A 14,024-nucleotide genomic window follows, 5' to 3' on the forward strand; every position below is an offset into this window, starting at 1 on the left:
GTCCTCCACTGCTCGTCAACTGTCCCACCATAAAATCTTTGTTTCCAATCTACTTTAGCCAAGTCCTCCCTCATTCTATTGTAGTTCCCCTTATTCAAGCACAGGACCCTGGTATTGGATTTTATCTTCACACTCTCCATCTGTATTCTAAATTCAACCATACTGTGATCACTCCTTCCAAGAGGATCCCTAACTATGAGGTCATTAATTATTCCTGTCTAATTACACAGGACCAGATCTAGGATAGCTTGCTCCCTCGTCGGTTCCATTACATACTGTTCAAGAAAACTATCACGGATACACTCAACAAACTCCTCCTCAAGGCTACCCTGACCGAGCTGGTTCGACCAATCTACATGTAGATTAAAATCCCCCATGATAATTGCCATACCATTTTTACAGGCATTAGTTTTCTTTGTTTATTGCCCTCCCCAATGTGATGTTATTATTTGGTGGCCTATAGACTACGCCTATCAGTGACTTTTTCCTCTTAGAATTTCTAATTTCCACCCAAATGGATTCAACCTCATTCTCCATAGAACCCATACCACCTCTCAGCACGCCCTGATGTCGTCCTTGAATATCAGAGCTACACCACCTCCCTTACCTTCCCGTCTGTCCTTCCGAATAGTCTGGTACCCTCGGATATTTAACTCCCAGTTGTGACCATCCTGTAACCATGTCTCCGTAATGGCTACCAAATCGTATTCATTCACGATGATTTGTGCCGTTAACTCTTCAACCTTGTTACGAATGCTACGAGCATTCAGGTAAAGTGCCTTTATGCTAGCTTTCTTATCCTCATGATTTCCAACATCTCTAATAATATCTCCTGAGTTATCCTTCCTTTTTGCTTCTTTCATAGTCTGCCTTGAACTTAAACCCTCCTGCACACATGCTAACCTGCTGCTTACCTTTTTATTTACCATCATACTCCCTGTCGTTTTTCCTTTCCCTTCCCCCCAACTCACTAGTTTAAAGTCCTAGTGACCACCCTATTTATCCTTTTCGCTAGAACACTGGTTCCAGATCGGTTCAGGTGGAGACCGTCCCATCGGTACAGATCCCTCCGGTTCCAAAACTGATGCCAATGCCCCATGAAATGGAACCCCTCTTTCCCACACCACTCCCTTAGCCACGTGTTTACTTCCCTAATTTTCTTATCCCTAAGCCAATTTGCACGTGGCTAGGGCAGTAATCCGGAGATTATGACCCTCGAGGACCTGTTCCTTAATTTCGTTCCTAGTGCTTGATAATCCCCAAACAGGTCCTCCATCCTAGCCTTGCCTATGTTGTTAGTCCCAACGTGGACCACATCAACTGGATCCTCCCCCTCCCGCTCCAATATCCTTTCAAGCCGGTCAGAGATTCCTGCACCCTGACACCGGGCAGGCAACACACCATGCCGGACTCCCGATCCAGCTTGCAAAGGATACTATCTATCCCCCTAACTATAGAATCCCCTATAACTACCACTTGTATTTTTGCTACCCCCTCTTGAATGGCCTTCTGCACCATGGTGCCGTGGTGAGTTGGCTCATCCTCGCCGCAGCCCTTTTCCTCATCCACACAGGGAGCAAGTATCTCGTACCTGTTGGATAAAGTCAAAAGCTGAGGGTCCTCCACTCCTGAACTCAGGATCCCCCTACCTGCCTCACTTGCAGTCACACCCTGTTGTCCCTGATCACTAACTGAATTTGAATTACTTAATCTACCAGGTGTGACTGCCTCCTGAAACAAAGCGTCCAGGTAACTCTCCCCCTCCCGGATGTGCTGCAGTGTTTGAAGCTCAGATTCCAGATCGTCAATTCTGAGCCGGAGTTCTTCCAGCAACCAACACTTGCTGCGGATGTGGTCACTGCCGTTCACAATGGGATCAGCCAGCTCCCACATCATACAGCTACAGAACATCACCTGCCCAGCCATCTCTACTTAGTTAATTACTTTATTACTTTATCTCAATTTATGCCGCTGCCCAAATATATTCCCGGCAGCCCCCTGGTCCTCGCTGTCGCCTCTCCCGCTGCTGCTGAAAAATGAAGGCCGCTGACGCTCGAGGTAAGCCCTTTTAAGAGGGAAAACTTACCTTCCCAGCAGCGGTGAGCCTGTGGACTTCATTACCACAGGAAGTAGTTGATGCCAAAACATTAAATGTATTCAAGAGGCGACTAAATGTAGCACTTAGGGTGAACGGGATCAAAGGTTATGGGGAGAAAGCAGCATTAGGCTATTGAGTTGGATGATCAGCCATGATTGTGGTGAATGGCGGAGTAGGCTTGAAGGGCCGAATGGTTCCTCATGTTCTAATCTTCTATATTTGTATGTGTGTGTAGAAATGCCTGGTGTATTAGCAAGGCAGCCTGAAAGCTGACTGTCACTTTTGGGGAGCATGGAAGAACCATCAACTAGGCGGTGAGCTTTGGGCAGAACTTGATACTGATGCTGCCTGGGCCAATTCTATCAAAATACTTGACCCAACCATGGTAGTGAATATCTCAGCTTCTATTCCAGCACAGATACAACATTGTGCTACTCTTCCAAAGGCCCAGGTATTACAGATAGTGGCTGATCCTGAATGCTTACAGTCATTGACACTTCCCTGACAGGAGCTACAAGTCAAGCTGGCAATGTTTAGTTAAAAAGAAATCTTAATTATATATTGGGAACAAGATAACAAAAGTACTACTAGCCTGCCCACATACATACACATAAAATGGAATTGCCTCAATACTCCCACAGTAAAGACCAAAATGTATTCTGACAGAAGCTGCATGTGCAAGATTTTGTGCAACAGTTTGAGATTGTAGCCAAATAGGGATCATGGTGTTGCACTGTGTAGAAAGCAGATGCAGATTTTCCCCAAATAAGCTTATTAGTTACCAGAGGCTGGCCCTTCCATTTGTTCCATAGGGGGACGATGTTTAGCACCCTTGTTTCAATACACTCTTCAGCTCAACTTAAATGAAAATACCATAGAAATGTTATCAGCTTAAAAACAACATAGTCTTGTTCCATACCAGTGAAGATAAATAAAAAAACATATTAGTGATTTGATTTCGTGCAGATCTCATTATTTAAATAGCTGTTTGCGATTTTAACAAAGCCATGAAATAATTTAATGGGTTAACAGATCTGTTGGGCACAGGAATTTTATACAGATACATTAGAATGACTTATATGAAGATGAGCATGAAATTTTCAAGAGATTTCCTTTGGTCAAACATGGCAATAAAATAACAGTTTTTAAAAGCAATGATGCAGAAATGTTATTCCAGTCCTTAAAGGATTACATCTGATTGGCATTACATTGTCAGTTTTATACCTCGACTCTGATTTATCTGGAGATATCACCTGAGCTAAATTACTAAATGATATAGCTGATGGGACAGTAAAGTAATAATGGCACAATGTACCAATGTCTTTAGCTTGATCATTTTTCACCAAGTATGACAAGCGATAAACCCAGTTGATATATTCACATCAAAGTTACAGCAGGTACCTGGAGACTCCAGCTCGCTGTTTGCTCCAAAAGACTTCTGTTTTGGACACTGGCATCAACATCTCCTCTTTCTAACCTACATGCTGCGCCAGGGCAGCATCATTGGCTAGCCCAGTGTTAGCTTTCACATGTGCATTAATGATTCTCAAATCTACTTCACCATAACTGCCACTAAATGATCAGGATGAGTTTCTGATATCCAGTGGTGTGTAAGCAGAATTTTCTTCAATTTTATAATGGGAAGGCAGAAGTGATTGATTTTAGTCTGTTCTATAAACTCTGATCTTTATCTATCACCTCCATCCTTTCCCTTGTTAACAGTCTCAGACTAAGCAATTCTGCTTGCAACATTGGTATCATGTTTGATCTCAAGCTGAGGTTCCAATCACATATTTGTAATTTTGCTAAAAATGCCTATTTCCATTCTGTATCATCTCATGCCTCTGCTCTCAGCCCATTAACTGTTGAAACCTTAAATTGTGCCTTTGGTACCTCTACTCCTGACAATTCCAAGACACCCTTGGATAGTCTCAGATATTCTACTATTCATAAATTTTGGCTTATTCAAAACTCTGCTGCCTGCGTCTTACCACAGAGCAAGCACCATTCCATTATTACCACTGGACTCACTGACCTACATTGGCTCATGGTCAGGCAACATTTTAATTTTAACATTCTCATTCTTTTTTTCAAATCTCTCTGTAGACTTACCCGTCCCTACCTCTTTGGTTTCCTTCAGCTCCATGACCCTCTTGAATATTGCGTTTATCTCATTCTGGTCTCTTGCTCATTCCTGGATATACCATTGACGGCCAGGCCTTCAGTTGTGTTGCTCCCAAACTCTGGAATTTCCTCCCTTCACCTCTCTGGCTTTGTCCTTTGAGACACCGTTTAAAACCTGCCACTTTGACCAAACTTATGGTCATCGGACATAATGTCTCGTTGTAGACTGGTGCCATAATTTGTCCTATATTGGTTCTGTGAAATACCTCAGGATAATTTATTTTGATAAAGATGTTATATATGTAAGAGTTGTTGTTATTTTAAGTTGCTCTTAGTAAAATTAGAGCTGGGATTTGTGTGCAGCTTATGGACTTGCCTAATATATGCTGTAGGATAGAATTTGACATAATTAAGGGTGTATTATAAATTCACCAGTTCTGATGAAAGGTTGTTAACCTGGAATGTTCTCTCTCTCTTCCCCATCTCTCTCCACAGATGTTACCTCATGTGTGAGAGTGATTCCAGTGTTTGCTGTTCATATTTCACCAGGATACTGCCTGGAATGAGAACATACCAAATGCACATAAAAATTTGGGATTGTTTCTGTTAGAACAGCTGAGATTATGGAGTGACTGGATAGAGCTGTCTAACATTGAGGGGGAATGGGACAAAATCAATATAAGCACATTGATCGAAGGGTCAAGGATGAGGGGCACTAAGACACAACACACAAGAAACGTTGTTACATGGAGGCCATGAGACAGTGACATGTATTACTGGAGTTAGTGATTGAAGCAATACTCATGATATATCAATAAGTTAGACATGAGGTGACTGAAATAAAGGAGGATTTACGGACATGGGAACAGGGGACTCAGAAAATTAAGACTTTAATTATGTGGAGGTCAAGCACCAATGTACGCTGGTTGGAGTGATGGGCCTGTTTTCATGTTGCAATTTCCTTTTGAGTCCTTGCATCCTTTGAGGCTTCTGGGGAAACTGAGTGATCACTTATAACAGGAAAAAAGAAAATTTACTTTCTGACATTTAATATCATTGTCATTGTTGAGTCATCCACCGCTAACATCTTCAAAACCCTTGACAGGAAATGTATTCGAACCAGCTGTAATAAACCAGTTGCAAGAGCCAATTTGTGCACAGCAAATTTCCAAATCAACAATAAGAGAAATGACCAGTTAAACTGTTTGAATTATCCTTGTTCATGGTTAAATGCTAACAAGATTAGAGAGAAATCCCTTGGTCTTCTTCAAATACTATCATAGGATCTGTAAAACCAACCTGGATGAACTGGCAGGAACTCCTACACCAAATGGCTGTTCAATGCTAGTGATGATCAAATCCCAAGTTACAGTGTTGCAGGAGTCCCTAACAACTCTAGAAAACCACAGCCATCAGAGACAGAGGAGCTGTGAAGGTGAACATTTCACATGGCTTTGTAGTCTTTATCAGAGATTGGAAAGAACACAGTGTAGGCAGGTTCACTCTGGGGAGAGGCCATTCACTTGCTCTGTGTGTAGAAAGAGATTCAGTCCTTCATGCAAACTGTTAACACACCAGCAAGTTCACACGGGATAGATACTGTTCACCTGCTCTATTTGTGGAAAAGGCTTTGCTGTTTGCTAATACACCATAAAGAACCACAGTGGGAGGATTTTGCTCTGACTCACAACAAGGAATGAACTGGGGTCTTTGGGCCATTTGTGCTGATGTTATTAATCCTCGCTGAATTAAAAATGCTGATATTGTAGATAAAATATTAATACAGTTGTGTGCCTGTAGGGTAGGTTTTGGAAATGATCACAACCTCGTTGTATGTCAACACATTCACACTGGGCAGAGACTGCCCACCCGGTCAGTGTGGGAAAAGGGATTTTTTTGGTACATCAGGAGTGAATTCCCATTTAATTGTAAGAGTTGGTTTTTGATGATATTGTTATCTGTATCAACCATGTTTTTGGGGTCTGTTTCTGGTGATGGTTATAAACAGCACTTGTCTGGTTACATGGGATAGAATAATGTAAATCAGCTTTCTGTTAAAACTACGGTGCTTCAAGTATTTATCATATCTCTGGGGCAGATTCTTCTGGGGGGTCTCCATCTCTCTGTGCCCTCTGTTCTCCCTTCCAACAGGCACAAGGAGTTCACAGAGCTTCTTTGTTACGCAGAATGACCCAATCAAGATGCTTTACACCACAGGTGGGAGAAAGCACATCCAGAGTCAATGACAGTGCATGATGCTGGAAATGTAATGCACCTTTGGGATTCTGTACAGAGAGCAAGGACTGCTCTGTTTCTTATTGGTTATAGTTTGTTCAAGGTGGACAGGTTGCACCTGAACTGGAATTGGAGTAGCATCCTTGTGGGGGTGGGGTTTATGAGTATTTTTGGGGAGCATGTAAATTAACTTGGCAGGGAGGTGGGATCCAAAACAATAAGACGAACAGCAAAAAAGAGAAGAAACAAGTGAGTCAGGAAGGTAAATACAGGCCAGTTAAGGCACAAGGGAGTTGGCAAAGTTGGATGGTATTTACTTTAATGCAAGAAATCTGACGAACAAAGGGATGAGGTGATGGCACAAATTAAACATGGGGGTATGATGTCATTAGAACATAGAACATTACAGCGCAGTACAGGCCCTTCGGCCCTCGATGTTGCGCTGACCTGTGAAACCAATCTGAAGCCCATCTAACCTAAACTATTCCATTATCATCCATATGTTTATCCAATGACCATTTAAATGCCCTTAAAGTGGGCGAGTCTACTATTTTTGCAGGCAGGGCATTCCACGCCCTTACTACTCTCTGAGTAAAGAACCTACCTCTGACATCTGTCTTATATCTATCACCCCTCAATTTAAAGCTATGTCCCCTCGTGCTAGCCATCACCATCCGAGGAAAAAGGCTCCCACTGTCCACCCTATCTAATCCTCTGATCATCTTGTATGTCTCTATCAAGTCACCTCTTAACCTTCTTCTCTCTAACGAAAACAGCCTCAAGACCCTCATCCTTTCCTCATAAGACCTTCCCTCCATACCAGGCAACATCCTGGTAAATCTCCTCTGCACCCTTTCCAATGCTTCCACATCCTTCCTATAATGCGGTGACCAGAACTGTATGCAATTCTCCAAGTGCAGCCGCACCAGAGTTTTGTACAGCTGCAACATGACCTCATGGCTCAGAAACTCAATCCCTCTACCAATAAAACCTAACATACTGTACGCCTTCTTAACAACGCTATCAACCTGGGTGGCAACTTTCAGTGATCTATGCACATGGACACCGAGATCTTTCTGCTCATCCACACTACCAAGAATCTTACCATTAGCCCAGTACTCTGTATTCCTGTTACTCCTTCCAAAGTGAATCACCTCACTTTTCCGCATTAAACTCCATTTGCCACCTCTCAGCCCAGCTCTGCAGCTTATCTATGTCCCTCTGTAACCTGCAACATCCTTCCGCACTATCCACAACTCCACCAACTTTGGTGTCATCCGCAAATTTACTAACCCATCCTTCTACGCCCTCATCCAGGTCATTTATAAAAATGACAAACAGCAGTGGCCCCAAAACAGATCCTTGAGGTACACCACTAGTAACTGAACTCCAGGATGAACATTTCCCATCAACCACCACCCTCTGTCTTCTTACAGCTCGCCAATTTCTGATCCAACTTACAGCTAGCCAATTTCTGATCATTGCTGATACTGAGACATGGAGAGGGGCAGGATTGGCTGCTCAATATTCCAGGATACAGGACATCAAACAAGACAGGGAGGGAGATAAAAGAGGAGGAAGTGTTGCAATTTTGTTGAGGGAATCTATTACAGCAGTGAGGAGGGATTACATGAACCTTACAGGTAGACCTTAAAACAAACAAAAAAGAGCAGTCCCATTGCTGGGAGACTATAGGCCCATTAATGTTCCAAGAGAGATATAAGAGCAGGAAAGTAGGCACATTTTGGGACAGTATAAAAGTAATAGGATTGTGATAGTAGGGGATTTCAACTTCTGCAACAATAACTGTGACGGTTACAGTGTGATAAGTTTAGAGGAGTTTTTAATATGCATCCAGGACAACTTTTGAAGATAGTATGTAGAAGTCCCAACAAGGGAGAGGGAGGTCCTGGACTTAATTTTAGGTATCAAAGCCTGGCAAGTGGTTGAAGTATCAGTGGCGGAACATCATGCGGACAGTTAAAATAATTCCTTTACATTCAAGATTGTTACGGAAAAGGACAAGGATGGGCCTGAAATCAAAGTTCTAAACTGGTGGATTTTAATGAGATATGATTTGGCCAGAGTGTGCTGGGAGGTAAATTTCTCACAGACAATGGGATGCATTTAAGAAGGAAGTACAGGCCTAACATGTTCCAATAAAGGAAAAGGGCAGGACCATCAGATTCTGTGACCCCTGAATATCAAGGGATATACAGCATTCAATTCCGAGAGAACGGGGAGCTTATGGTAGATGCCAATGGCTCAAGATGGCAGAAGTCCTTGAGGAGTACAGAGCGATGGCAGCATCTTCAGAGGCAGCATGGCTACAGAACCTGCCAGCCTGTGAGGCCTGGAGTGGGACTCTGGCAGTGGCATGGCATGGGCTGGTGTAGCCCAGAGCAGGATTATAGCAGCAGAGAAGGAAAAGTTGGACTCTTTTTAAATTATCTTTCTTTATTTTTTATTTCATTTTAAGTTAATGAGAATGGTGCCTATGCATGGTGACGGTACACACTTTTCACTGTATCTTATATTGAATACACGTGACAATAAACGATTCAAATTCAGATGTGTAAGATGGACCTGAAAGAGTACATTAGTAGAACTAAAAGGGCGACATGAAAGGATACTGGCAGGTTAAATGAAGGAAAATCCACCATTGTTTTACAAGTACATTAAGTATATAAGAGTGGTCAGTGCCTGGAATGTGCTGCCAGAGGAGATGCTAGAAGCAGATACAATAGCAATGTTTAAGAGACATCTTGACAGATACATGAATAGGCAGGCAGTAGAGGGATACAGACTGCCTAAAGGTCTGTTCCTGTTCTTTGTAGAGAGATAATGAAAGAATTCTTCAAATAGTTTTGGCCCATTTTTAATAATCCTGTATGGGAGTGGGGAGGAGAATTCGGTCTGGTGTGCCTTTGGATACATCAATTAGAGGAGGCTTCAAAGTCAGCAATAAGTTTCTAAAGAAGGACCATTCAGTGTTAAGAAAAAAGTATTTATTAAATAGTAACATTTTATTTGAGGAAAGCAAAATACCAAAGCAGACAGCATCACGAGCAAGGCATACAGTGTTCTTCAACTTAATTTTCATTGTTGCATCCAACATTCTAAACAAATGAGGAGAAAAATATTACCAAACAGACTAGAAGATCATAGAATCCCTACAGTGTGGAAACAGGGCATTCAGCCCAACAAGTCCACACTGCCCCTCCAAAGAACATCCAGGTCTGGCTCATTCCCCTACTCCTGCATTTTCCCATGTCTAACCCAGACATCCCTGGACACTATAGGCAATTTAGCACGGCCAATCCAACTAGCCTGCACATCTTTGGACTGTGGGAGGAAACCGGAGCACCCGGAGGAAATCCACGCAGACACGGGGAGAATGTGCAAATTCCACACAGACAGTCACCCAAGGATGGAATCAAACCTGGGTCCCTGGTGCTGTGAGGCAGCAGTGCTAACCACTGAGCCAGCATGTTTAAGAAAATGGAAAATCATTTGAAAACTGAAGTCTATCTGTTAAACATTACTTATCTGTTAGCAAATAAAACCTTTTTTACATAAATGAATATTTTTACAACAGTTGTGTGATCAGTAGGCTTGAGTTACAGGTTTCAGAAATGATGCAAGCGCCCTCTGTTGCTTTACCGGGGACTTTGCTTGATATTAGACTGATCTAAATTACAAGTTAATAAGAATCTGATTCGTGGCTTCATTATTATTGTAACAATGTGATAATAAATGAAGGTGATAGCAGCAATTTTCCTTACTGTTGTATTTAAAACATTACAGGGACTAATTGGACACAATTTCCCCCTCTCTGGTGTATGAGTTGTGAGAAAAGTGGGAAAATATAGCGCAAGTGAAAAAAATCAGGCTGTCAACATTGAGAAATGTTTTCTTGATATTTCCTGGAAGCCTTAAATGACAATTTCAGAATCTGATCATTGAGCAGTCACTAATTTCCTTACATTAGAACCTCAACTCACCTTATTAAGAGAACCCTTCAAATTCTCCTCTCTTTCACTGAGAAAATAGACAGCACTAATTCTCCACAAACAAATCAATGGCTGTAGCTCATCGGACACTTCTCTAGCAATTGCACAGCTGCCTCTTCACAACAACTGGCTTCAATCTGCACTTCACTGGCAGGTCATTCATTGTCTGAGACAGTTTCAAGCAATCTCAAACATTTCATCTTGTAATCCCCCACTCTAGATCTGCTATTGTGCACATCTCACCAAGGCCTGTTGATTACCGCTCTCACTATTACATGTCTATGTCCATTCATTGGCTGTCATCCATGCCATTCCAAACTATTAATCCTTCCTGGTCTCTGCACTTCCAAATCATCCATTAACATGTCACCAACTCTCCTGATCATGTATGACCACTACCTGTTCTTCCATCCATTGCGAGATGATGGTTTGGTGCTCAGGGGTGGGGTCATGATCAAGGGGGCGGTAGGAGGAGGTGTCGGAGAGTTGGCGTCCGGCCTCGGCGATGTAGAGGTCAGTGCGCCATACTACAACTGCACCTCCCTTGTCCGCGGGTTTTATGGTGAGGTTGGGATTGGAGCGGAGGGAGCGGAGGGCTGCACGTTCTGCGGGGGAGAGGTTGGAGTGGGTGAGAGGGGTGGAGAGGTTGAGGCGATTGATGTCTCGACGGCAGTTGGAGATGAAGAGGTCGAGGGAGGGTAGGAGGCCCTGGGGTGGTGTCCAGGAGGAGGGGGTGTGTTGGAAGCGTGAGAAGGGGTCAGTAGAGGGAGGGTTAGGTTCACGGTTAAAGAAGTAAGCGTGGAGGCGGAGGCGGCGGAAAAACTGCTCTATGTCCAAGCGTGAGCGGTATTCGTTGATCTGTGGGTGGAGGGGGACAAAGGTGAGCCCTTTACTGAGGACTGACCATTCGTCCTCAGTAAGGGGTAGGTCTGGGGGGATGGTGAAGACTCGGCAGGGCTGGGTGCTGCTGTCTCCTCTGGAGCTGCTGGCCACCCCTGAGCACCAAACCATCATCTCGCAAACCATCCACAACCTCATCACCTCAGGTGACCTCCCACCCACGGCCTCCAACCTCATCGTTCCCCAACCTCGCACTGCCCGCTTCTATCTCCTTCCCAAAATCCACAAACCTGAATGCCCTGGTCGACCCATTGTCTCCGCCTGCTCCTGCCCCACCGAACTGATCTCCAACTATCTCGACTGCATTTTCTCCCCCTTGGTCCAGGAACTCCCTACCTATGTCCGTGACACCACCCACGCCCTCCACCTCCTCCAGAACTTCCAATTCCCCGGTCCCCAACACCTCATCTTTACCATGGACGTCCAGTCCCTCTACACCTGCATTCCCCATGCAGATGGCCTTAAGGCCCTCCGCTTCTTCCTGTCCCGCAGGCCCGACCAGTCCCCCTCCACTGACACCCTCATCCGCTTAGCCGAACTCGTCCTCACACTCAACAACTTCTCTTTCAATTCCTCCCACTTCCTACAGACAAAGGGGGTAGCCATGGGTACCCGCATGGGCCCAAGCTACGCCTGCCTCTTTGTAGGTTACGTGGAACAATCCCTCTTCCGTACCTACACCGGCCCTAAACCCCACCTCTTCCTCCGTTACATTGATGACTGTATCGGTGCCGCCTCGTGCTCCCACGAGGAGCTCGAACAGTTCATACACTTCACTAACACCTTCCACCCCAACCTTAAATTTACCTGGACCATCTCTAACACCTCTCTCCCCTTCCTGGACCTCTCTGTCTCCTTATCGGGCAACCACCTCGAAACCGATATTCATTTCAAGCCCACCGACTCCCACAGCTACCTAGAATACTCCTCCTCCCACCCACCTTCCTGCAAAAATGCTATCCCCTATTCCCAATTCCTTCGCCTCCGCCGCATCTGCTCCCAGGATGAGGCATTCCACTCCCGTACATCTCAGTTGTCCTCGTTTTTCAAGGACCGTAACTTCCCCTCCTCGGTGGTCGAGAACGCCCTCAACCGTGTCTCCCACATCTCCCGCACCTCATCCCTCACACCCCGTCCACGCAATAAAAACCAAAAAAGAATCCCCCTCGTCCTCACGTACCACCCCACCAATATCCGGATCCAACGCATCATCCTCCGACACTTCCGCCATCTGCAATCCGACCCCACCACCAAAGACATCTTTCCCTCCCCACCTTTATCTGCTTTCCGGAGGGACAACTCTCTCCGTGACTCCCTTGTCCGCTCCACACTCCCCTCCAGCTCCACCACACCCGGCACTTTTCCCTGCAACCGCAGGAAGTGCTACACCTGCCCCCATACCCCCTCCCTCACCCCCATCCCAGGCCCCAAGAAGACTTTCCACATCAAGCAGATGTTCACCTGCACATCTGCCAATGTGGTATACTGCATCCGCTGTACCCGGTGTGGCTTCCTCTACATCGGGGAAACCAAGCGGAGACTCGGGGACCGCTTTGCAGAACACCTACGCTCGGTTCGCAACAAACAACTGCACCTCCCAGTCGCGAACCATTTCAACTCCCCCTCCCATTCCTCAGACGACATGTCCATCCTGGGCCTCCTGCAGTGCCACAACGATGCCACCCGAAGGTTGCAGGAACAGCAACTCATATTCCGCTTGGGAACCCTGCAGCCCAATGGTATCAATGTGGATTTCACAAGTTTCAAAATCTCCCCTCCCCCCACCGCATCCCAAAACCAGTCCAGCTCGTCCCTGCCTCCCTAACCTGTTCTTCCTCCCACCTATCCCCTCCTCCCACCTCAAGCCGCACCTCCATCTCCTACCGACCAACCTCATCCCGCCCCCTTGACCTGTCCGTCCTCCCTGGACTGACCTATCCCCTTCCTAACTCCCTACCTACACTCACCTTTCCTGGCCCCATCCCCGCCTCTTCGACCTGTTTGTTTCCTCTCCACCTATCCTCTCCTCTATCCCTCTTCTATCCGCCTCCCACTCTCTCCCTATTTATTTCAAAACCCCCTTCCCCTCCCCCTTTTCTGATGAAGGGTCTAGGCCCGAAACGTCAGCCTCTCTGCTCCTATGATGCTGCTTGGCCTGCTGTGTTCATCCAGCCCTGCACCTTGTTGTCTCGGATTCTCCAGCATCTGCAGTTCCTACTATCTCTCTTTCCCTATGCTCCCTGTTTTTCTTTACAATCCTCAAGTAAATACAGAAGCTAATTGATTAAACCAATTATGATGACCATACTCACTGCTTTTTGTTTTGTTGGTGATCAAAAATTGGCAATTTCTGTACCAGCTGTCTTTCTTCAGTACCTGCACTAGGTTACAGTGACGTTAAGGCTTTATATTAATTGCAGTATGACAGTAACATATTCAGTTGCTGCAATTCCCTTTCCCATGCAGTAGGAATTTCTCAAATAGTTAGCAAATGCATATTTGCCAGTAAGTCCCGGATTTATAAATCAAAGTTCCGGAAGTGGTCAGGCCACAACAAACTTTGTATATGGCTCAATCTACACAATTTTGAAATTGTCATCATAGAGAGAGTTAGATTAATAAACAGTTCCTCAATTTGGAACAAACCGTTCAAA

At 44.9% G+C, this 14,024-nt stretch overlaps 1 protein-coding gene across 1 annotated transcript in view; it reads right to left on the reverse strand.

The window, feature by feature from the left end:
• Positions 1-13,717, reverse strand: part of slc10a2 (solute carrier family 10 member 2) — a 42,037-nt gene extending 28,320 nt beyond the window's left edge. The window contains exon 1 of the mRNA XM_048597540.1: positions 13,683-13,717. The gene's annotated coding sequence lies outside the window, so the exon portion shown is untranslated. The remainder of the gene's footprint in view (positions 1-13,682) is intronic.
• Between the last annotated feature and the right edge of the window lie 307 nt (positions 13,718-14,024).

This window comes from Rhincodon typus, chromosome 6 (genome assembly GCF_021869965.1).
Source record: "Rhincodon typus isolate 14 chromosome 6, sRhiTyp1.1, whole genome shotgun sequence".
Classification (NCBI taxonomy): Eukaryota; Metazoa; Chordata; class Chondrichthyes; order Orectolobiformes; family Rhincodontidae; genus Rhincodon; species Rhincodon typus.